A 25,720-nucleotide genomic window follows, 5' to 3' on the forward strand; every position below is an offset into this window, starting at 1 on the left:
ATAACTGAATATTGGTATGCAGATCTGTTCAGGTCAAGAGTCTTATCCAACATGTGAAGTTTGGGGCAGATTGGACATTGTATGGTCTGAGTTACAGCAACTTCCTTTTTCATGGCGAAACATCGAAATTTGTCAGGCCGCCATGGACCCGCCCTTTAACGAAACCTCAAGTCCTACGCAATTTATTATCGCAAAGGGCTTTAGATTACACTGACCAAGTTTGGTGTTGATCTGAATAAATCTCTAGGAGGAGTTCGTTAAAGTACAACCCCTGAAAATGGCAAAAACAACACCAATTTTGAAGGGAAAATTCAAAATAACCGACTTCCTGTTGGGATCTGGATTTCGTACCAAGAGACTTTTTTGTAGGTATTGGAGTGTTACATGTGTGTACCAATTTTTGTACATGTACGTGAAACATAGCTCGAGGCACACTCCGTTGAAAGTGTATAGGTGGCGCTATCGAGCCATTCTGCCACACCCGGTGGAATATTGGCCTGCAGATCTGTTCAGGCCAGGACTCTTATCACACATGTGAAGTTTGGGGAAGATCGGACATTTTATGCCTGAGTTATAACATCTTTTATTCCCATGGCGAGACATCGAACTTCGTTGCGGCGCCATGAACAAGCCTTTTAACGAAAATTCAAGATCTTCACAACTGAACATCGCACAGGCCTTTAGATTAGATTGACCACAAAAAAGACATTGATGTCATAAAATTTCTAGGAGTAGTTCGTCGCAGCGTAAAATATGTCACTTCCTGTTGCCAATAGGTGGCGCTATGACTATAACTGAATATGGGCATGTCAATCTGTTCAGGTTCGGAGTCTCATCAAACATGTGAAGTTTGGGGCAGATTGGTCATTGTATGTCTGAGTTATAGCAACTTCATTTTTCATGGCGAATCATCGAAATTCGCCAGGCCGCCACGGACACGCCCTTCAACGAAAACTCAAGATCTTCGCAATTTAACATCGCAAAGGCCTTTAGATTAGGCATACCAAATTTGGTGTTGATTTGAATAACTCTCTAGGAGGAGTTCGTTAAAATACAACACATGGAAATGACCAAAATTACACAAAATATGCTCATAATATTAAAAATAACCGACTTCCTGTTGGGTTTAGAATTTCGCTCCAAGAGTCTTTTTTGTAGGTATTGGTGTGTTACATATGTGTGCCAATTTTCGTGCATGTACGTGAAACATAGCTGGAAGGCTGTTGATTTTCTTGGTATAGGTGGCGCTGTCGAGCCATTTTGCCACACCCTCTTCTGAATCCTATATCAGATGAAAATTTTCACCAGGTTTGACGCGTGTGCAAAGTTTCATGACTTTTTGAGCATGTTAAAGCCCTCAAAAATGCGATTCATTCGGGAGAAGAAGAAGAAGAAGAAGAAGAAGAAGAAGAATAAATATAGCTGCAAGCAGCGATGGCGGGCTCAAGCCACCAATGCCATCACCACCCCGGTGGCATCAGGTAAACTGTGCCCAGCGGGCACATGCATTCACAATATCCCTCTGGCAGTGAGGTTTTAAAGGATAGAGGGGAGCGTAGAGGGGAGCGTGCATTTGCAGTGGCTGGGCCACGACTCTGGAATACCCTGCCTTTAGAGATCAGACTGGCCCCTTCCTTGTCTATTTTTAAATCTTTGCTAAAAACTTTTTTATTTTCCTTAGTGTACTGACTACTGTGTTATGCTACATTTTGAAATGGGTGGTTTTAAATTTTTTGTCTGGTCTATTTTTATGTATGTGTAATATTCTTGCTCTTATGTTAAAGCACTTTGGTCAGCCAGGAGGCTGTTGTAAATGCGCTATACAAATAAATTGAACTTGAACTTGAACTTGAACTTGATATGGCAGTTAAAGGGTTAATCCGAATCATCTAGACTTTAAAATCACATTCACAGAACAATATATATATATATATATAACTTTAGTAACACTTTACAATAAGATTTCATTTATAAACATTATGTTAACATGAACAATATTTATATAGCATTCATTCATGTCAGTTAATATTCCAAACTTAAACATTAAAACATTGTTTTATTGTGATTTTTTTCCAAGCACATTTTACCAATTCCAAACCATATCAATCTTAATAACTACCATTATTTTTTATTTAATCATTTATGAGTGCTATACAATAGTCCAGGAAAGCTGGAAGAGAAAAACAGGTCAAGAAGAACTGACAAAAGAATTGCAAAAGAATTAGGAATTAATGTGAAGATTAATTTTTAGTCAATTCTGCAAGACAGACTTTCAGGAAAGGAGGTGGAATAAAAATGAGCTCCTAAATCTTAATCCCAGATTCTGGAAGATATATTCCTCAAACCATCGGACAAGAGAAGGTGGTGCTGGTCCTTCACGAGTCACTCTAATCTGTTCATTAAGCCTATATATAAAGTCTTAATATATAGTATTTCACAATACTTCATGGTATTCTAATTAAATAATTTTTTGGAATCTTAGATCTCTCAGAACCTGACACATTGTAATTCTGAGACTCCAGGAAAGTGGCAGTTCTGTAAAATGTTGGCGCTGGAGACTAAATGCTCACTGATAGTTTCACACCTAATTCACTTAAAACACACACAAACACACACACACAGTGACAGAGGGACAGAGTGACATCAGATGTATGTTTTTTTAATTTTCTGTCATCCATATAATGTTGTATAGTCATGAAACTATGCATATTTCCTCAGAATGACTTGTCTTCTATGTGTACATTTTTTTGAAGTGTTTAGAAGCTGCACTTTTTTTTACTGGTTCCTTTTTTACTATTATTTCAAAAAATCACCACGACAAAACCATTCAAGCTATCCAAAATTCATTCACACCTGTTCTGTAAGATTAATTCTTTAAACAGTGGTAAAAGAGGATGTGGTGCTGAACCTTCAAGAGTCACTTAAAACGTATCTGTCCATAAAGCCTATTAAGAATTATTCTTAATATACAGTTCACAATACTTCAGCTTGTTATTCTAATTAAGTGAGGGTCATTTTATCAGTAAAATTCCTAAAATACATATTATTTTATTTGAAAGATTTCTATAAATTATTTAAATCATACTCGTTTCTCCAATAATTATTTAAAAGTAATCCTATAGCTCCCTCTGGTGGCCATTATAGGTACTAAGAATTGCAAGCTTGATTTATAAGTTATGATAGTTTTAATTTTATGCTGGCTCTTGAAAATGATAAAGCTATGAAACTTACTGTGCTTCCTTCAAATGAGGACTTCTACTTATATAAAAAATTATGAAGAGTTAGAATGAAAAATTTTAAAGATATAGTAAAATAACTATTGTATTTTTAATGTTACTTTAATAAATCTCTATGGCAACACCATTTAAGCTATCCTAAACCCATTCACAATTTAACATCTCAGTATATTGGCATCATGTTGAAAAAGGAGTATGGAGTAGTATGAGGAGGAGTATGAATTCATTTACAGGCTGATTTTATCATAAATCCACAATAAAATTTCTGAGTTCTGTATCAATCTGTGTTGTTGTTTGTTTATTTTTATCTTTTATTTTTCATAGGAAGATAACTTACTCTCATTTTTAATAAATGTGCTTATAAACCAAGGACAAGCTATTTATAGCTGTATTTATAAACTGCTTACTACTGACTATTAATATTGGGACAAGGCTTTATAAAGCATGAACTGACTATTTACTAATGAGTGCAGTTATTATAAAGTGTTATCAATGAATTTGCTAATGTTAACAAATTAGACATTATTTTACAGTGTTATCAAATCCTTAAATGACTCATAAGCATTTGTGAAAGTTCTGCTTGCATTACAGCTTAGTATTGATCTGTGAGCTGAACAGATTTACTGTTACATCTATGAGATTATGTAAATTCAAATAAATATAATGTCACAGGATGTCATAGGTCAGTATCAAATGAGTTTGAAATTATTATTTGCAGCACAAATAAGTTTTTTTTAGGATTTTTAAAAATCCCTAAAACTGACAGAAAAAGGTTAAGGCCTAAGCTATTTCTATGTGAGTGGCTAAATTTATTTTTGTTTTCATAATTGTAATACACAAACTATGAAATTATACAAAATGTATAAAAAGGTAAATAAATAAATACGCACACATTAAAAAAGCAGCCAAGTCGAATGAGTTTCCTTTTTTATATAGATTAAAATTGAAGACAGAAACAAGTGGTAAATGTGGTCACTTTAATATTCAAATCCAGTAGATCCAGTTTATGTTCACGTGGCTGTTTTCGTTTATATTCGCCAAGCTATTATGTATTTTGAAATAATCTTGTCCGTGATGTGTTCGTTCGTACGACGAAAGACAGAAACCTGCAGCTCGAGAGATATGTTATTCTGCCAGTCGCGCTTTCAAATAGTCTTGCACACTTAAACAGGTCACAAACACCTGCATTTAGCTCTTGTTGTGTTACAATGGGTTTATTGTGTGCATTTGTGGTAATATTTTATTTAAAAAAGCTCTTAAACAAGAATAAATTCGTTTGTTTTGAGCTGGACACTGTACGCGCTGATCGGAGGCGGTGATTTCAGATAGGCAGCTGCAAATATTTCATTTTCACACAAACAGTTCAAAAACATCTTAATTTAGCTCTTGGTGTGTTCTAATTGGTTGATTGTGTGATATCGCTGTAATAATTTATTTTTAAAAGCTTTAAAACAGGAATAAATTCGTTTTCTCTGAGCTCTTTACTCCAGACGCTCGTGATCACAGCGGTGATTCATCTCTCCTATTTCTCACGTATCTCTGGCCAGAAATAATTTATCCATGAGCCCTGAACCGGTAATAATCAGATATGTTGGTTTAGCTTGTCAGTGTGAATTAAATCTAAGTATTTATTTGTATTTTTAACCGATTTAAAAGTGAAAGTAAAAGTCCGGGAATTGAACCTGTAGGGGCGCTATTTCTCTCAGACAATGGAAGTCTGAAGCACATATACTCAAACAGAGGGACAGAGTGAGATGAGATGAGATGTCTGACAGTTTTTTTAATTTTCTGTTATCCATACAGTGTTGTAAAGTCGTGAAACTATGCATATTTCCTCAGAATGACTTTTTCATCTGTATGAAAAAATTCTTTGACGTGTTTGGAAGCTGCAATTTAAAAATACAATAATGATTCCCTTTGTAAGGTCATTTAAAAAAATCACCACGGCAAAACCATTCAAGCTATCCAAAATCCATTCACAATTTAAGTTCCTATCAGAAATACTGATGTGTGTTCAGAGTTTTGTGAAATTCTAAGTATGTTATTTGCCTCAAAATCACCTGAGAAGTATTCCAGTTTGACATGTTGCCACGGCAACAATTTTTTAGATATCAATATCCCCCTTGCAGATTTATATCAGCTGTGTTTTAACATTATTCTGATGAAGTTTGAAGCAAATCGAGTAATAATAAGATGCTGAATTCAAATCATTTTGAAAATGACACACTTCCTTCTGCCAGTTGGTGGCGCTATAACTTTGACTCCTAATAGTCACATATATGCGATCGACATCATACAACGAATAATCTGATGAAGTTTGATTAAAATCAGGAAATGTATGTGGATGGTATTAGACACTTCCTGTTTCTAATTTCTCGCCATAATTTCAACGCCTCGCCACGAGCAAACCGTTCGAGATATCAAAAATCCCCTGGCAATTTTTCATCCCCAGTGTCTTGAGATCATGTTGACCGAGTTTGGCGGCAATCGAGAAAAAAACCTATGACAAGTATTTCAAATTCCAGAGCATGCGCTTTTTACATAACTCTAAATAGCTGACTTCCTGTTGGGTGGAGCCTATGACATGCAATACGAAAGTTGTTCGGCACGATGAGATCTATATGTGTACTGAGTTTCATATGAATATGTGCAAGTATGTGTGAGCTATACATCAAAATTTTTGACTGTGTTCCAGGGGGCGCCGTAGAGCCCCTGTGCCACGCCCGGGTCCCAGCCTCTGCAGGCTCCTAAAGGCCACAGATTCCAAAGTGTGCGCAAATTTTCAAGAGTTTTTGAGTATGTTAAGGACCCCAAAAGCCCCCACAACTTTGACGAAAAATTTGAATACTAAACCCTAAATAGCCAACTTCCTGTTGGGCGGAGCCTATGATATGCAATACAAAAGTTGTTTGGATTGATGAGATTTATATGTGTACCGAGTTTCATACGTCTACGAGCAAGAATGTATGATATATGGCCCTCCATATTCCAGGGGGCGCTGTAGAGCCCCTGTGCCACGCCCGTGTATCAGTCTCTGCCCGGCCCTAATGGCCGCAGGTTCCAATCTGTGTGCCAATTTTCAAGACTTTTTAAGCATGTTAAGGGCCCCAAAAGCCCCCGAGACGTTGGAAAAAAATAATAATAATAATAATAAATATAGCTGCAAGCAGCGATGGCGGGCTCAAGCCACCAATGCCATCGCCACCCCGGTGGCATCAGGTAAACTGTGCCCAGCGGGCACATGCATTCACAATATCCCTCTGGCAGTGAGGTTTTAAAGGATATGGCAGTTAAAGGGTTAATCCGAATCATCTAGACTTTAAAATCACATTCACAGAACAATATATATATATATATATATATATATATAACTTTAGTAACACTTTACAATAAGATTCCATTTATAAACATTATGTTAACATGAACAATATTTATATAGCATTCATTCATGTCAGTTAATATTCCAAACTTAAACATTAAAACATTGTTTTATTGTGATTTTTTTCCAAGCACATTTTACCAATTCCAAACCATATCAATCTTAATAACTACCATTATTTTTTATTTAACCATTTATGAGTGCTATACAATAGTCCAGGAAAGCTGGAAGAGAAAAACAGGTCAAGAAGAACTGACAAAAAGAATAGCAAAATAATTAGGAATTAATGTGAAGATTAATTTTTAGTCAATTCTGCAAGACAGACTTTCAGGAAAGGAGGTGGAATAAAAATGAGCTCCTAAATCTTAATCCTGGATTTTGGAAGATATATTCCTCAAACTATCGGACAAGAGGAGGTGGTGCTGGTCCTTCACGAGTAGGGGTGCTCCGATCACGATCGGCCGATCGTTAATGCGCATCTCGTCAGTAAAGCCGGTTCTCTAATCAGCTGTTAATTCCATCAGGTGCGTGATTTCACATAGAGAAGCTGTTACTACACAGAGCCGTTGTTAACTGAGAAGATGGGCCAATAAACGCTGAAAATTAACGTGATTTGCGCATCTTCTCTATTAACAACGGCTCTGTGTAGTAACAGCTGCTCTATGTGAAATCACGCACCTGATGGAATTAACCGCTGATTAAATAACCGGCTTTACTGACGAGATGCGCATAACGATCGGCCGATCGTGATCGGAGCACCTCTATTCACGAGTCACTCTAATCTGTTCATAAAGCCTATATATAAAGCCTTAATATATAGTATTTCACAATACTTCATGGTATTCGAATTAAATCATTTTTTGGAATCTTAGATCTCTCAGAACCTGACACATTGTAATTCTGAGACTCCAGGAAAGTGGCAGTTCTGTGAAATGTTGGCACTGGAGACTAAATGCTCACTGATAGTTTCACACCTAATTCACTTAACACACACACAAACACACACACACAGTGACAGAGGGACAGAGTGACATCAGATGTATGTTTTTTAATTTTCTGTCATCCATATAATGTTGTATAGTCATGAAACTATGCATATTTCCTCAGAATGACTTGTCTTCTATGTGTACATTTTTTTGAAGTGTTTAGAAGCTGCACTTTTTTTTACTGGTTCCTTTTTTACTATTGTTTCAAAAAATCACCACGACAAAACCATTCAAGCTATCCAAAATTCATTCGCACCTGTTCTGTAAGATAAATTATTTAAACAGTGGTAAAAGAGGATGTGGTGCTGAACCTTCAAGAGTCACTCAAAACGTATCTGTCCATAAAGCCTATAAAGAATTATTCTTAATATACAGTTCACAATACTTCAGCTTGTTATTCTAATTAAGTGAAGGTCATTTTTATCAGTAAAATTCCTAAAATACATATTATTTTATTTGAAAGATTTCTATAAATGATTTAAATCATACTCGTTTCTACAATAATTATTTAAAAGTAATCCTATATCTCCATCTGGTGGCCATTATTGGTACTAAGAATTGCAAGCTTGATTTATAAGTTATGATAGTTTTAATTTTATGCTGACTCTTGAAAATGATAAAGCTATGAAACTTACTGTGCTTCCTTCAAATGAGGACTTCTACTTATATGAAAAATTATGAAGAGTTAGAATGAAAAAAATTAAAGATATAGTAAAATAACTATTGTATTTTTTTATGTTACTTTAATAAATCTCTATGGCAACACCATTTAAGCTATCCTAAACCCATTCACAATTTAACATCTCAGTATATTGGCATCATGTTGAAAAGGGAGTATGGAGTAGTATGAGGAGGAGTATGAATTAATTTACAAGCTGATTTTATCATAAATCCACAATAACATTTCTGAGTTCTGTATCAATCTGTGTTGTTGTTTGTTTAGTTTTTTATTTTATTTTTCATAGGAAGATAACTGACCCTTTACTCTCTTTTTTAATAAATGTGCTTATAAACCAAGGACAAGCTATTTATAGCTGTATTTATAAACTGCTCCTGACTATTAATATTGGGACAAGGCTTTATAAAGCATGAACTGACTATTTACTAATGAGTGCAGTTATTATAAAGTGTTATCAATGAATTTGCTAATGTTAACAAATTAGACATTATTTTACAGTGTTATCAAATCCTTAAATGACTCATAAGCATTTGTGAAAGTTCTGCTTGCATTACAGCTTAGTATTGATCTGTGAGCTGAACAGATTTACTGTTACATCCATGAGATTATGTAAGTTAAAATAAATATAATGTCACAGGATGTCATAGGTCAGTATCAAATGAGTTTGAAAATATTATTTGCAGCACAAATAAGGTTTTTTTTTAGGATTTTTAAAAATCCCTAAAACTGTCAGAAAAAGGATAAGGCCTAAGCTATTTCTATGTGAGTGGCTAAATTTATTTTTGTTTTTATAACTATAATGCATATTTCTATGAAATTATACAAAATGTATAAAAAAGTACAACAGTTATTGTTTTCAAATGTTTTTTATTAATTTAAAAAAAAAAAAAAATTAAATTAGCCTACTGCAATCATTCTAAACAGCTTGAATAAAACCTGTTAATATTTATTATAGACCACTGTAACTGTGTATAATCTAACAAACAAGTTTATTATGAAAATATAAGTGTGTACACCAGATAAATTGGACGATAAAGAAATTGCTAACAATAGTATAATAGAGCATGTTTTATGTTTTTAGGCGTTTAGATGCAGAAATGGACAAATCAAATGTAAAATAAAATGTAATTGATTTAATTAAATATAGATTAAGTCTTGTTAGAGCAAAATAATAAATAAATACGTACACACATTAAAAAAGCAGCCAAGATGAATGAGTAAAATGTTTTATATAGATTAAAATTGAAGACAGAAGCAGCTGGTATATGCGGTCACTTAATATTAAAATCCAGTAGATCCACTTCAGATTTATTTCTCAACAGTTTATGTTCACGTGGCTGTTTTCGTTTATATTCGCCAAGCTATTATGTATTTTGAAATAATCTTGTCCGTGATGTGTTCGTTCTTACGACGAAAGGCAGAATCCTGCAGCTCGAGAGATATATGTTATTCTGCCAGTCGCGCTTTCAAATAGTCTTGCACACTTAAACGGGTCACAAACACCTGCATTTAGCTCGTGTAGTGTTATAATGGATGTATTGTGTGCATTTATGGCAATAATTTATTTTAAAAAGCTCTTAAACAAGAATAAATTCGTTAGTTTTGAACTTGTGACACTGTGCGCGCTGATCGGAGGCAGTGATTTCAGATAGGCAGCCGCAAATATTTCATTTTCACACAAACAGTTCAAAAACATCTTAATTTAGCTCTTGGTGTGCTCTAATTGGTGAATTGTGTGATATCGCTGCAATACTTTATTTTTAATAGCTATAAAACAAGAATAAACTCGTTTTTTCTGAGCTCATCATTCCACACGCTCCTGCTCAGAGCGGTGATTCATCTCTCCTGTTTCTCACGTATCAATGACCACACATCCATTATTAATGAGCCCTGACCTGATAATAATCATATATGTTGGTTTAGCTTGTCAGTGTGAATTAAATCCAAGTATTTATTTGTATTTTAACCGATTTAAAATCGAAACCAAAAGACAGTCTCCTCCCTTTTTTAGTCCGGTAACTGCACCTGTAGGGGCGCATTTTCTCTCAGACAATGGAAGTCTAAGCACACACACTCAAACAGATGGACAGAGTGATATGAGATGTCTGACAGTTTTTTAATTTTCTGTTATCCATACAGTGTTGTAAAGTCATGAAACTATGCATATTTACTCAGAATAACTTTTTTTCTGTATGAAAAAAGGTTTTGAAGTGTTTGGAATTTAAAAATGCAGGAAAATTAATAATTCCATCTTTATTGTCATTTTAAAAAATCACCACGACAAAACCATCCAAGCTATCCAAAACCCATTCACAATTTAAATTCCTCAATGTTTTTTCAACATGTAGACCAAGTTTGGTGTGTATAGTGTTACTCTCCTCTGAGCAGTATGCATTAATTCACAGCTAAATGTAAAAAACAATCCACATTCAAATCAAAATAGCCGACTTCCTGTTGGTTGTAGCTGATGACTGTGAATTAGAAAGTTGTCCGTCTTGATAAAAACAATTTTTGTACTGAGTTTGGTGTCTGTAGCTAAAACTAACCCCCTCACTTTTGACAAAAGGTGGCGCTATAGAGTGCCTCTTCCACGCCCTCGTATGAACTTTTGCCAGTGTCTAGCTGTCACTAATACTGATATGTGTTCTGAGTTTGATGAAATTCTAAGCATGTTATATGCCTCAAAATCACCTGAGAAGTATTCCAGTTTGACATGTTGCCACGGCAACAATATTTTTAGATATCAATATCCCCCCAGCAGATTTATATCGGCTGTGTTTTAACATTATTCTGATGAAGTTTGAAGCAAATCGAGTAAAAATAAGATGCTGAATTCAAAGCATTTTGAAAATGACACACTTCCTGCTGCCAGTTGGTGGCGCTATAACTTTGACTCCTAATAGTCACATTTATGCGATCGACATCATACAACGAATAATCTGATGAAGTTTGATTAAAATCAGGAAATGTATGTGGATGGTATTAGACACTTCCTGTTTCTCATTTCTCGCCATAAATTCAACGCCTCGCTACGAGCAAACCGTTCGAGATATCAAAAATCCCCTGGCAATTTTTCATCCCCAATGTCTTGAGATCATGTTGACCGAGTTTGGTGGCAATCGAGTAAAAAACCTATGACAAGTATATCAAATTCCAGAGCATGCGCTTTTTACATAACTCTAAATAGCTGACTTCCTGTTGGGCGGAGCCTATGACATGCAATACGCAAGTTGTTCGGCACGATGAGATCTATATGTGTACTGAGTTTCATATTAATACGTGCAAGTATGTGTGAGCTATACATCAACATTTATGACTGTGTTCCAGGGGGCGCCGTAGAGCCCCTGTGCCACGCCCGGGTCCCAACCTCTGCAGGCTCCTAAAGGCCACAGATCCAAAGGTGTGTGCAAATTTTCAAGAGTTTTTGAGTATGTTAAGGACTCCAAAAGCCCCCACAACTTTGACGACAAATATGAATAATAAACCCTAAATAGCCAACTTCCTGTTGGGCGGAGCCTATGATATGCAATACGAAAGTTGTTTGTATTGATGAGTTCTATATGTGTACCGAGTTTCGCGCGTCTACGTGCAAGTATGTATGATATATGGCCCTCCATATTCCAGGGGGCGCTGTAGAGCCTCTGTGCCACGCCCGTGTATCAGTCTCTGCCCAGCCCTAATGGCCGCAGGTTCCAATGTGTGTGCCAATTTTCAAGACTTTTTAAGCATGTTAAGGGCCCCAAAAGCCCCCGAAACCTTGAAGAAAAATAATAATAATAAATAATAATAATAACAAATAATCCTAAGGAAAACAATAGGGCTCTCGCCCTCCAGGCTTGAGCCCTAAATATAGCTGCAAGCAGCGATGGCGGGCTCAAGCCACCAATGCCATCACCACCCCGGTGGCATCAGGTAAACTGTGTCCAGCGGGCACATGCATTCACAACATCCCTCTGGCAGTGAGGTTTTAAAGAATATGGCGGTTAAAGGGTTAATCCGAATCATCTAGACTTTAAAATCACATTCACAGAACAATATACATATATATTCCCCAAACATATATATATATATTTAGTAACACTTTACAATAAGATTTCATTTATAAACATTATGTTAACATGAACAATATTTATATAGTATTAATTTATGTCAGTTAATATTCCAAACTTAAACATTAAAACATTGTTTTATTGTGATTTTTTTCCAAGCACATTTTACCAATTCCAAACCATATCAATCTTAATAACTACCATTATTTTTTATTTAATCATTTATAAGTGCTATACAATAGTCCAGGAAAGCTGGAAGAGAAAAACTCCTTATATTCATGTGTGCAGAATCATTAGGCATGTTTTCTTTTACAGATGAAATGCGCTAAAAAAGAGTTTTAACTCAAACTGTTTTAACTCAAAGTCGAAAATTATGAAATACCCATGAGAAATATCAAACACAAATGCAATACAGAAATGGATAAGTTAAGACTTGACCATTGTACAAAAATGCTGACTGGGTCATGAGGTCCGAAAAGAAGAAGAAAAAAAAAAACAGGTCAAGAAGAACTGACAAAAATAATTGCAAAATAATTAGGAATTAATGTGAAGATTAATTTTTAGTCAATTCTGCAAGACAGACTTTCAGGAAAGGAGGTGGAATAAAAATGAGCTCCTAAATCTTAATCCCGGATTCTGGAAGATATATTCCTCAAACCATCGGACAAGAGGAGGTGGTGCTGGTCCTTCACGAGTCACTCTAATCTGTTCATAAAGCATATATATAAAGTCTTAATATATAGTATTTCACAATACTTCATGGTATTCTAATTAAATCATTTTTTTGGAATCTTTGATTTCTCAGAACCTGACACATTGTAATTCTGAGACTCCAGGAAAGTGGCAGTTCTGTAAAATGTTGGCACTGGAGACTAAATGCTCCCTGATAGTTTCACACCTAATTCACTTAACACACACACACACACACACACACACACACACACACATTACCCACAGTGACAGAGGGACAGAGTGACATCAGATGTATGATAGTTTTTTAATTTTCTATCATCCATATAGTGTTGTATAATCATGAAACTATGCATATTTCCTCAGAATGACTTGTCTTCTATGTGTACATTTTTTTGAAGTGTTTAGAAGCTGCACTTAAAAAAATAAAAGACATTTACTGGTTACTTTTTTACTGTTATTTCAAAAAATCACCATGAAAAAACCATTCAAGCTATTCAAAATTCATCCGCACCTGTACTGTAAGATACATTCTTTAAACAGTGGTAAAAGAGGATGTGGTGCTGATCCTTCAAGAGTCACTCAAAACTTATCTGTCCATGAAGCCTATAAAGAATTATTCTTAAAATACAGTTCACAATACTTCAGCTTGTTATTCTAATAAAGTGAGGGTCATTTTATCAGTAAAATACATAAAATTCATATTATTTTTCTTTGAAAGATTTCTATAAATGATTTAAATCATACTTGTTTCTACAATAATTATTTAAAAGTGATCCTATATCTCCATCTGGTGGCCATTATTGGTACTAAGAATTGCAAGCTTGATTTATATGTTATGATAGTTTTAATTTTATGCTGGCTCTTGAAAATGATAAAGCTATGAAACTTACTGTGCTTCCTTCAAATGATGACTTCTATGTATATAAAAAATTATGAAGAGTTGGAATTAAAAATTTTAAAGATATAGTAAAATAACTATGGTATTTTTTTATGTTACTTTAATAAATCTCTATGGCCACACCATTTAAGGTATCCTAAACCCATTAGCAATTTAACATCTTCAGTATATGGCTTCATGTTAAAAAAGTTTGGTGTGAACTACTTGTGTCTTCTTGGAGGAGAATTAATTCATTTACAGGCTGAGTTTATCATAAATCCACAATAACATTTCTGAGTTCTGTATCAATCAGTGTTGTTGTTTGTTTATTTTTATTTTTTTTATTTTTCATAGGAAGATAACTGACCCTTTACTCTCCTTTTTAATAAATGAGCTATTTATAGCTGTATTTATAAACTGCTTACTACTGACTATTAATATTGGGACAAGGCTTTATGAAGCATGAACTGACTATTTACAAATGAGTGCAGTTATTATAAAGTGTTATCAATGCATTTGCTAATGTTAACAAATTAGACATTATTTTACAGTGTTATCAAATCCCTTAAATGATTTGTAAGTGTTTTGTAATGATTTTATTGACCTACAAGCATTTGTGAAAGTTCTGCTTGCATTACAGCTTAGTCTTGATCTGTGAGCTGAACAGATTTACTGTTACATCCATGAGATTATGTAAATTCAAATAAATATCATGTCACAGGATGTCAGAGGTCAGTATCAAATTAGTTTGAAATTATTATTTGCAGCACAAATAAGGTTTTTTAGGATTTTTAAAAATCCCTAAAACTGTCAGAAAAGGATAAGGCCTAAGATTTCTATGTGAGTGGCTAAATTTGTTTGTTTTTATAACTATAATGCATAAACTATGAAACTATACAAAATGTATAAAAAAGTACAAGTTATTCTTTTCCAATGTTTTTTATTTATTTACATTTTTTTTTTTTTTTTTGGGATTTACATTTTTAAAAATTTGCCTACGGCAATCATTCTAAACAGCTTGAATAAAACCTGTCAATATTTATTATAGACCACTATAACTGTGTATAATCTAACAAACAAGTTTATTATGAAAATAAAAGCATGTACACCAGATAAATTGGACGATAAAGAAATTGCTAACAATAGTATAATAGAGCATGTTTTAGATTTTTAGGCGTTTAGATGCAGAAATGGAAAAATCAAATGTAAAATCAAATGTAATTGATTTAATTAAATATAGATTAAGTCTTGTTAGAGCAAAATAATAAATAAATACGTACACACATTAAAAAAGCAGCCAAGATGAATGAGTTTAATTTTTTATATAGATTAAAATTGAAGACAGAAGCAGCTGGTATATGCGGTCACTTAATATTAAAATCCAGTAGATCCACTTCAGTTTTATTTCTCAACAGTTTATGTTCACGTGGCTGTTTTCGTTTATATTAGCCAAGCTATTATGTATTTTGAAATAATCTTGTCCGTGATGTGTTCGTTCTTACGACGAAAGGCAGAATCCTGCAGCTCCAGAGATACATGTTATTCTGCCAGTCGCGCTTTCAAATAGTCTTGCACACTTAAACGGGTCACAAACACCTGCATTTAGCTCGTGTTGTGTTATAATGGATGTATTGTGTGCATTTATGGCAATAATTTATTTTAAAAAGCTCTTAAACAAGAATAAATTCGTTAGTTTTGAACTTGTGACACTGTGCGCGCTGATCAGAGGCAGTGATTTCAGATAGGCAGCCGCAAATATTTCATTTTCACACAAACAGTTCAAAAACATCTGAATTTAGCTCTTGGTGTGTTCTAATTGGTGAATTGTGTGATATCGCTGCAATACTTTATTTTAAATAGCTATAAAACAAGAATAAACTCGTTTTTTTCTGAGCTCGTCATTCCACACGCTCCTGCTCAGAGCGGTGATTCATCTCTCGTGTTTCTCACGTATCACTGACCACACATCAATTATTAATGAGCCCTGACCTGATAATAATCATATATGTTGGTTTAGCTTGTCAGTGTGAATTAAATCCAAGTATTTATTTGTATTTTAACCGATTTAAAAGTGAAACCAAAAGACAGTCTCCTCCCTTTTTTAGTCCGGTAACTGCACCTGTAGGGGCGCTATTTCTCTCAGACAATGGAAGTCTAAGCACACACACTCAAACAGAGGGACAGAGTGATATGAGATGTCTGACAGTTTTTTAATTTTCTGTTATCCATACAGTGTTGTAAAGTCATGAAACTATGCATATTTACTCAGAATAACTTTTTTTTCTGTATGAAAAAAGGTTTTGAAGTGTTTGGAATTTAAAAATGCAGGAAAATTAATAATTCCATCTTTATTGTCATTTAAAAAAATCCCCACGACAAAACCATCCAAGCTATCCAAAACCCATTCACAATTTAAGTTCCTCAATGTTTTTTCAACATGTACACCAAGTTTGGTGTGTATAGTGTTACTCTCCTCTGAGCAGTATGCATTAATTAACAGCTAAATGTAAAAAACAATCCACATTCAAATCAAAATAGCCGACTTCCTGTTGGTCGTAGCTGATGACTGTGAATTATAAAGTTGTCCGCTTTGATAAGAACAATTTTTGTACTGAGTTTGGTGTCTGTAGCTAAAACTAACCCCCCCACTTTTGACAAAAGGTGGCGCTATAGAGTGCCTCTTCCACGCCCTCTTATGAAATTTTGCCAGTGTCTAGCTGTCACTAATACTGATATGTGTTCTGAGTTTGATGAAATTCTAAGTATGTTATATACCTCAAAATCACCTGAGAAGTATTCCAGTTTGACATGTTGCCACGGCAACAATATTTTTAGATATCAATATCCCCCCAGCAGATTTATATCGGCTGTGTTTTAACATTATTCTGATGAAGTTTGAAGCAAATCGAGTAAAAATAAGATGCTGAATTCAAAGCATTTTGAAAATGACACACTTCCTGCTGCCACTTGGTGGCGCTATAACTTTGACTCCTAATAGTCACATATATGCGATCGACATCATACAATGAATAATCTGATGAAGTTTGATTAAAATTAGGAAATGTATGTGGATGGTATTAGACACTTCCTGTTTCTCATTTCTCGCCATAATTTCAAAGCCTCGCCACGAGCAAACCGTTTGAGATATCAAAAATCCCCTAGCAATTTTTCATCCCCAATGTCTTGAGATCATGTTGACCGAGTTTGGCGGCAATCGAGCAAAAAACCTATGACAAGTATTTCAAATTCCAGAGCATGCGCTTTTTACATTACTCTAAATAGCTGACTTCCTGTTGGGCGGAGCCTATGATATTCAATACGAAAGTTGTTCGGCACAATAAGATCTATATGTGTACTGAGTTTCATATGAATATTGGCAAGTATGTGTGAGCTATACATCAACATTTCTGACTGTGATCCAGGGGGCGCCGTAGAGCCCCTGTGCCACGCCCGGGTCCCAGCTTCTGCAGGCTCCTAAAGGCCACAGATTCCAAAGTGTGTGCAAATTTTCAAGAGTTTTTGAGTATGTTAAGGACCCCAAAAGCCCCCACAACTTTGATGAAAAATATGACTACTAAACCCAAAATAGCCAACTTCCTGTTGGGCGGAGCCTATGACATGCAGTACGAAAGTTGTTTGGTTTGATGAGATCTACATGTGTACCGAGTTTCGTGTGTCTACGTGCAAGTATGTATGATATATGGCCCTCAGTATTCCAGGGGGCGCTGTAGAGCCCCTGTGCCACGCCCGTGTATCAGTCTCTGCCTGGCCCTAATGGCCGCAGGTTCCAATGTGTGTGCCAATTTTCAAGACTTTTTAAGCATGTTAAGGACCCCAAAAGCCCCCGAAACCTTGGAAAAAAATTAGAAGAATAAATAATAATAATAATAAATATAGCTGCAAGCAGCGATGGCGGGCTCAAGCCACCAATGCCATCGCCACCCCGGTGGCACCAGGTAAACTGTGCCCAGTGGGCACATGCATTCACAATATCGCTCTGGCAGTGAGGTTTTAAAGGATACAGCAGTTAAAGGGTTAATCCGAATCATCTAGACTTTAAAATCACATTCACAGAACAATATATATATATATATATATATATATATATATATATATATATATATATATATATATAACTTTAGTAACACTTTACAATAAGATTTCATTTATAAACATTATGTTAACATGAACAATATTTATATAGCATTCATTCATGTCAGTTAATATTCCAAACTTAAACATTAAAACATTGTTTTATTGTGATTTTTTTCCAAGCACATTTTACCAATTCCAAACCATATCAATCTTAATAACTACCATTATTTTTTATTCAATCATTTGTGAGTGCTATACAATAGTCCAGGAAAGCTGGAAGAGAAAAACTCCTTATATTCATGTGCAGAATTATTAGGCATGTTTTCTATAACAGATGAAATGCGCTAAAAAAGAGTTTTGACTCAAACTGTTTTAACTCAAAGTCGAAAATTATGTAATACCCATGAGAAATATCAAACACAAATGCAATACAGAAATGGATAAGTTAAGACTTGACCATTGTACAAAAATGCTGACTGGGTCATGAGGTCAGAAAAGAAGAAGAAAAAAACAGGTCAAGAAGAACTGACAAAAGAATTGCAAAATAATTAGAAATTAATGTGAAGATTAATTTTTAGTCAATTCTGCAAGACAGACTTTCAGGAAAGGAGGTGGAATAAAAATGAGCTCCTAAATCTTAATCCCGGATTCTGTAAAATATATTCCTCAAACCATCGGACAAGAGGAGGTGGTGCTGGTCCTTCACGAGTCACTCTAATCTGTTCATAAAGCCTACATATAAAGTCTTAATATATAGTATTTCACAATACTTCATGGTATTCTAATTAAATCATTTTTTGGAATCTTAGATCTCTCAGAACCTGACACATTGTAATTCTGAGACTCCAGGAAAGTGGCAGTTCTGTAAAATGTTGGCGATGGAGACTAAATGCTCCCTGATAGTTTCACACCTAATTCACTTAACACACACACAAACACACACACACACACACACACACATTACCCACAGTGACAGAGGGAGAGAGTGACATCAGATGTATGATAGTTTTTTAATTTTCTATCATCCATATAGTGTTGTATAGTCATGAAACTTTGCATATTTCCTCAGAATGACTTGTCTTCTAAGTGTACATTTTTTTGAAGTGTTTAGAAGCTGCACTTAAAAAAATAAAAGACATTTACTGGTTACTTTTTTGCTGTTATTTCAAAAAATCACCACGACAAAACCATTCAAGCTATCCAAAATTCATCCGACCTGTTCTGTAAGATTAATTCTTTAAACAGTGGTAAAAGAGGATGTGGTGCTAAACCTTCAAGAGTCACTCAAAACATATCTGTCCATAAAGCCTGTAAAGAATTATTTCTTAATTTACAGTTCACAATACTTCAGCTTGTTATTCTAATTAAGTGAGGGTCATTTTATCAGTAAAATACATAAAATACATATTTTTATTTGAAAGATTTCTCTGAATGATTTAAATCATACTTGTTTCTAAAATAATTATTTAAAAGTAATCATATAGCTCCATCTGGTGGCCATTAATGGTACTAAGAATTGCAAGCTTGATTTATAAGTTATGATAGTTTTCATTTTATGCTGGCTCTTGAAAATGATAAAGCTATGAAACTTACTGTGCTTCCTTCAAATGATGACTTCTACGTATATAAAAAATTATGAAGAGTTGGAATTAAAAATTTTAAAGATATAGTAAAATAACTATTGTATTTTTTTATGTTACTTTAATAAATCGCTATGGCCACACCATTTAAGGTATCCTAAACCCATTCGAAATTTAACATCTTCAGTGTATGGCTTCATTTTAAAACAGTTTGGTGTGAACTACTTGTGTCTTCTTGGAGGAGTATGAATTCATTTACAGGCTGAGTTTATCATAAATCCACAATAAAATTTCTGAGTTCTGTATCAATCTGTGTTGTTTGTTTATTTTTATTTTATTTATTTTTCATAGGAAGATAACTGACCCTTTACTCTCCTTTTTAATAAATGTGCTTATAAACCAAGAACAAGCTATTTATAGCTGTATTTATAAACTGCTTACTACTGACTATTAATATTGGGACAAGGCTTTATAAAGCATGAACTGACTATTTACTAATGAGTGCAGTTATTATAAAGTGTTTTCAATGCATTTGCTAATTTTAACAAATTAGACATTATTTTACAGTGTTATAAAACCCCTTAAATGATTTGTAAGTGTTTTGTAATGATTTTATTGACCTACAAGCATTTGTGAAAGTTCTGCTTGCATTAGAGCTTAGTCTTCATCTGTGAGCTGAACTGATTTACAGTTACATCCATGAGATTATGTAAAATCAAATAAATATCATGTCACAGGATGTCAGAGGTCAGTATCAAATTTGTTTGAAATTATTATTTGCAGCACAAATAAGGTTTTTTAGGATTTGTAAAAATCCCTAAAACTGTCAGAAAAGGATAAGGCCTAAGATTTCTATGTGAGTGGCTAAATGTATTTGTTCTTATAACTATAATACATAAACTATGAAATTATACAAAATGTATAAAAAAGTACAACAGTTATTCTTTTCCAATGTTTTTTTATTTTTTATTTATTTATTCATTTATTTTTGGATTTGCATTTTAAAAAATTAGCCTACGGCAATCATTCTAAACAGCTTGAATAAAACCTGTCAATATTTATTATAGACCACTATAACTGTGTATAATCTAACAAACAAGTTTATTATGAAAATAAAAGCGTGTACACCAGATAAATTGGACGATAAAGAAATTGCTAACAATAGTACAATAGAGCATGTTTTAGGTTTTTAGGCGTTTAGATGCAGAAATGGACAAATCAAATTTAAAATAAAATGTAATTGATTTAATTAAATATAGATTAAGTCTTGTTAGAGCAAAATAATAAATAAATACGTACACACATTAAAAAAGCAGCCAAGATGAATGAGTTTAATTTTTTATATAGATTAAAATTGAAGACAGAAGCAGCTGGTATATGCGGTCACTTAATATTAAAATCCAGTAGATCCACTTCAGATTTATTTCTCAACAGTTTATGTTCACGTGGCTGTTTTCATTTATATTAGCCAAGCTATTATGTATTTTGAAATAATCTTGTCCGTGATGTGTTCGTTCTTACGACGAAAGGCAGAATCCTGCAGCTCGAGAGATCAATGTTATTCTGCCAGTCGCGCTTTCAAATAGTCTTGCACACTTAAACGGGTCACAAACACCTATATTTAGCTCGTGTTATGTTATAATGGATGTATTGTGTGCATTTATGGCAATAATTTATTTTAAAAAGCTCTTAAACAAGAATAAATTCGTTTGTTTTGAACTTGTGACACTGTGCGCGCTGATCGGAGGCAGTGATTTCAGATAGGCAGCTGCAAATATTTCATTTTCACACAAACAGTTCAAAAACATCTTAATTTAGTTCTTGGTGTGTTCTAATTGGTGTATTGTGTGATATCGCTGCAATAATTTATTTTTAATAGCTATAAAACAAGAATAAACTCGTTTTTTTCTGAGCTCGTCATTCCACACGCTCCTGCTCAGAGCGGTGATTCATCTCTAGTGTTTCTCACATATCACTGACCACACATCCATTATTGATGAGCCCTGAGCTGATAATAATCATATATGTTGGTTTAGCTTGTCAGTGTGAATTAAATCCAAGTATTTATTTGTATTTTAACCGATTTAAAAGTGAAACCAAAAGACAGTCTCCTCCCTTTTTTATTCCGGTAACTGCACCTGTAGGGGCGCATTTTCTCTCAGACAATGGAAGTCTAAGCACACACACTCAAACAGAGGGACAGAGTGATATGAGATGCCTGACAGTTTTTTAATTTTCTGTTATCCATACAGTGTTGTAAAGTCATGAAACTATGCATATTTACTCAGAATGACTTTTTTTCTGTATGAAAAAAGGTTTTGAAGTGTTTGGAATTTAAAAATGCAGGAAAATTAATAATTCCATCTTTATTGTCATTTAAAAAAAATCACCACAACAAAACCATCCAAGCTATCCAAAACCCATTCACAATTTAAGTTCCTCAATGTTTTTTCAACATGTACACCAAGTTTGGTGTGTATAGTGTTACTCTCCTCTGAGCAGTATGCATTAATTCACAGCTAAATGTAAAAAACAATCCACATTCAAATCAAAATAGCCGACTTCCTGTTGGTCGTAGCTGATGACTGTGAATTAGAAAGTTGTCCGTCTTGATAAGAAAAATTTTTGTACCGAGTTTGGTGTCTGTAGCTAAAACTAACCCCCCCACTTTTGACAAAAGGTGGCGCTATAGAGTGCCTCTTCCACGCCCTCTTATGAACTTTTGCCAGTGTCTAGTTATCATAAATACTGATATGTGTTCTGAGTTTGATGAAATTCTAAGCATGTTATATGCCTCAAAATCACCTGAGAAGTAGTCCAGTTTGACATGTTGCCACGGCAACAATATTTTTAGATATCAATATCCCCCCAACAGATTTATATCGGCTGTGTTTTAACATTATTCTGATGAAGTTTGAAGCTAATCGAGTAAAAATAAGTTGCTGAAATCAAAGCATTTTGAAAATGACACACTTCCTGCTGCCAGTTGGTGGCGCTATAACTTTGACTCCTAATAGTCACATATATGCGATCGACCTCATACAATGAATAATCTGATGAAGTTTGATTAAAATCAGGAAATGTATGTGGATGGTATTAGACACTTCCTGTTTCTCATTTCTCGCCATAATTTCAGCGCCTCGCCACGAGCAAACCGTTTGAGATATCAAAAATCCCCTGGCAATTTTTCATCCCCAATGTCTTGAGATCACGTTGACCAAGTTTGGTGGCAATCGGCAAAAAAACCTATGACAAGTATTTCAAATTCCAGAGCATGCGCTTTTTACATAACTCTAAATAGCTGACTTCCTGTTGGGTGGAGCCTATGACAAGCAATACGAAAGTTGTTCGGCACGATGAGATCTATATGTGTACTGAGTTTCATATGAATATGTACAAGTATGTGTGAGCTATACATCAACATTTCTGACTGTGATCCAGGGGGCGCCGTAGAGCCCCTGTGCCACGCCCGGGCCCCAGCCTCTGCAGGCTCCTAAAGGCCACAGATTCCAAATTGTGCGCAAACTTTCAAGAGTTTTTGAGTATGTTAAGGACTCCAAAAGCCCCCACAACTTTGACGACAAATATGAATAATAAACCCCAAATAGCCAACTTCCTGTTGGGCGGAGCCTATGATATGCAATACGAAAGTTGTTTGTATTGATGAGTTCTATATGTGTACCGAGTTTCGTACGTCTACGTGCAAGTATGTATGATATATGGCCCTCCATATTCCAGGGGGCGCTGTAGAGCCCCTGTGCCACGCCCGTGTATCAGTCTCTGCCCGGCCCTAATGGCCGCAGGTTCCAATGTGTGTGCCAATTTTCAAGACTTTTTAAGCATGTTAAGGGCCCCAAAAGCCCCCGAAACCTTGAAGAAAAATAATAATAATAAATATAGCTGCAAGCAGCGATGGCGGGCTCAAGCCACCAATGCCATCACCACCCCGGTGGCATCAGGTAAACTGTGCCCAGCGGGCACATGCATTCACAATATCCCTCTGGCAGTGAGGTTTTAAAGGATAGAGGGGAGCGTAGAGGGGAGCGTGCATTTGCAGTGGCTGGGCCACGACTCTGGAATACCCTGCCTTTAGAGATCAGACTGGCCCCTTCCTTGTCTATTTTTAAATCTTTGCTAAAAACTTTTTTATTTTCCTTAGTGTACTGACTACTGTGTTATGCTACATTTTGAAATGGGTGGTTTTAAATTTTTTGTCTGGTCTATTTTTATGTATGTGTAATATTCTTGCTCTTATGTTAAAGCACTTTGGTCAGCCAGGAGGCTGTTGTAAATGCGCTATACAAATAAATTGAACTTGAACTTGAACTTGAACTTGAACTTGATATGGCAGTTAAAGGGTTAATCCGAATCATCTAGACTTTAAAATCACATTCACAGAACAATATATATATATATATATATAACTTTAGTAACACTTTACAATAAGATTTCATTTATAAACATTATGTTAACATGAACAATATTTATATAGCATTCATTCATGTCAGTTAATATTCCAAACTTAAACATTAAAACATTGTTTTATTGTGATTTTTTTCCAAGCACATTTTACCAATTCCAAACCATATCAATCTTAATAACTACCATTATTTTTTATTTAATCATTTATGAGTGCTATACAATAGTCCAGGAAAGCTGGAAGAGAAAAACAGGTCAAGAAGAACTGACAAAAGAATTGCAAAAGAATTAGGAATTAATGTGAAGATTAATTTTTAGTCAATTCTGCAAGACAGACTTTCAGGAAAGGAGGTGGAATAAAAATGAGCTCCTAAATCTTAATCCCGGATTCTGGAAGATATATTCCTCAAACCATCAAACAAGAGGAGGTGGTGCTGTTCCTTCACGAGTCAGTCTAATCTGTTCATTAAGCCTATATATAAAGTCTTAATATATAGTATTTCACAATACTTCATGGTATTCTAATTAAATATTTTTTTGGAATCTTAGATCTCTCAGAACCTGACACATTGTAATTCTGAGACTCCAGGAAAGTGGCAGTTCTGTAAAATGTTGGCGCTGGAGACTAAATGCTCACTGATAGTTTCACACCTAATTCACTTAAAACACACACACACAGTGACAGAGGGACAGAGTGACATCAGATGTATGTTTTTTAATTTTCTGTCATCCATATAATGTTGTATAGTCATGAAACTATGCATATTTCCTCAGAATGACTTGTCTTCTATGTGTACATTTTTTTGAAGTGTTTAGAAGCTGCACTTTTTTTTACTGGTTCCTTTTTTACTATTATTTCAAAAAATCACCACGACAAAACCATTCAAGCTATCCAAAATTCATTCACACCTGTTCTGTAAGATTAATTCTTTAAACAGTGGTAAAAGAGGATGTGGTGCTGAACCTTCAAGAGTCACTTAAAACGTATCTGTCCATAAAGCCTATTAAGAATTATTCTTAATATACAGTTCACAATACTTCAGCTTCTTATTCTAATTAAGTGAGGGTCATTTTATCAGTAAAATTCCTAAAATACATATTATTTTATTTGAAAGATTTCTATAAATTATTTAAATCATACTCGTTTCTCCAATAATTATTTAAAAGTAATCCTATAGCTCCCTCTGGTGGCCATTATAGGTACTAAGAATTGCAAGCTTGATTTATAAGTTATGATAGTTTTAATTTTATGCTGGCTCTTGAAAATGATAAAGCTATGAAACTTACTGTGCTTCCTTCAAATGAGGACTTCTACTTATATAAAAAATTATGAAGAGTTAGCATGAAAAATTTTAAAGATATAGTAAAATAACTATTGTATTTTTTATGTTACTTTAATAAATCTCTATGGCAACACCATTTAAGCTATCCTAAACCCATTCACAATTTAACATCTCAGTATATTGGCATCATGTTGAAAAAGGAGTATGGAGTAGTATGAGGAGGAGTATGAATTCATTTACAGGCTGATTTTACAGGCTTATAAACCAAGGACAAGCTATTTATAGCTGTATTTATAAACTGCTTACTACTGACTATTAATATTGGGACAAGGCTTTATAAAGCATGAACTGACTATTTACTAATGAGTGCAGTTATTATAAAGTGTTATCAATGCATTTGCTAATGTTAACAAATTAGACATTATTTTACAGTGTTATCAAATC

The 25,720-nt window shown here is 34.5% G+C and overlaps 1 long non-coding RNA gene across 1 annotated transcript; it reads left to right on the forward strand.

Annotated features, from left to right (window-relative positions):
- Positions 1–5,834: 5,834 nt before the first annotated feature.
- LOC127935542 (uncharacterized) lies at positions 5,835–23,889 on the forward strand. Its single transcript, XR_008148108.1, has 3 exons — positions 5,835–6,293; positions 11,970–12,192; positions 23,534–23,889. It is a non-coding gene; the product is annotated as an uncharacterized LOC127935542 (long non-coding RNA).
- The last annotated feature ends 1,831 nt before the right edge of the window (positions 23,890–25,720 follow it).

The sequence above is a fragment of the Carassius gibelio genome, chromosome A19, assembly GCF_023724105.1.
Source record: "Carassius gibelio isolate Cgi1373 ecotype wild population from Czech Republic chromosome A19, carGib1.2-hapl.c, whole genome shotgun sequence".
NCBI lineage: Eukaryota > Metazoa > Chordata > Actinopteri > Cypriniformes > Cyprinidae > Carassius > Carassius gibelio.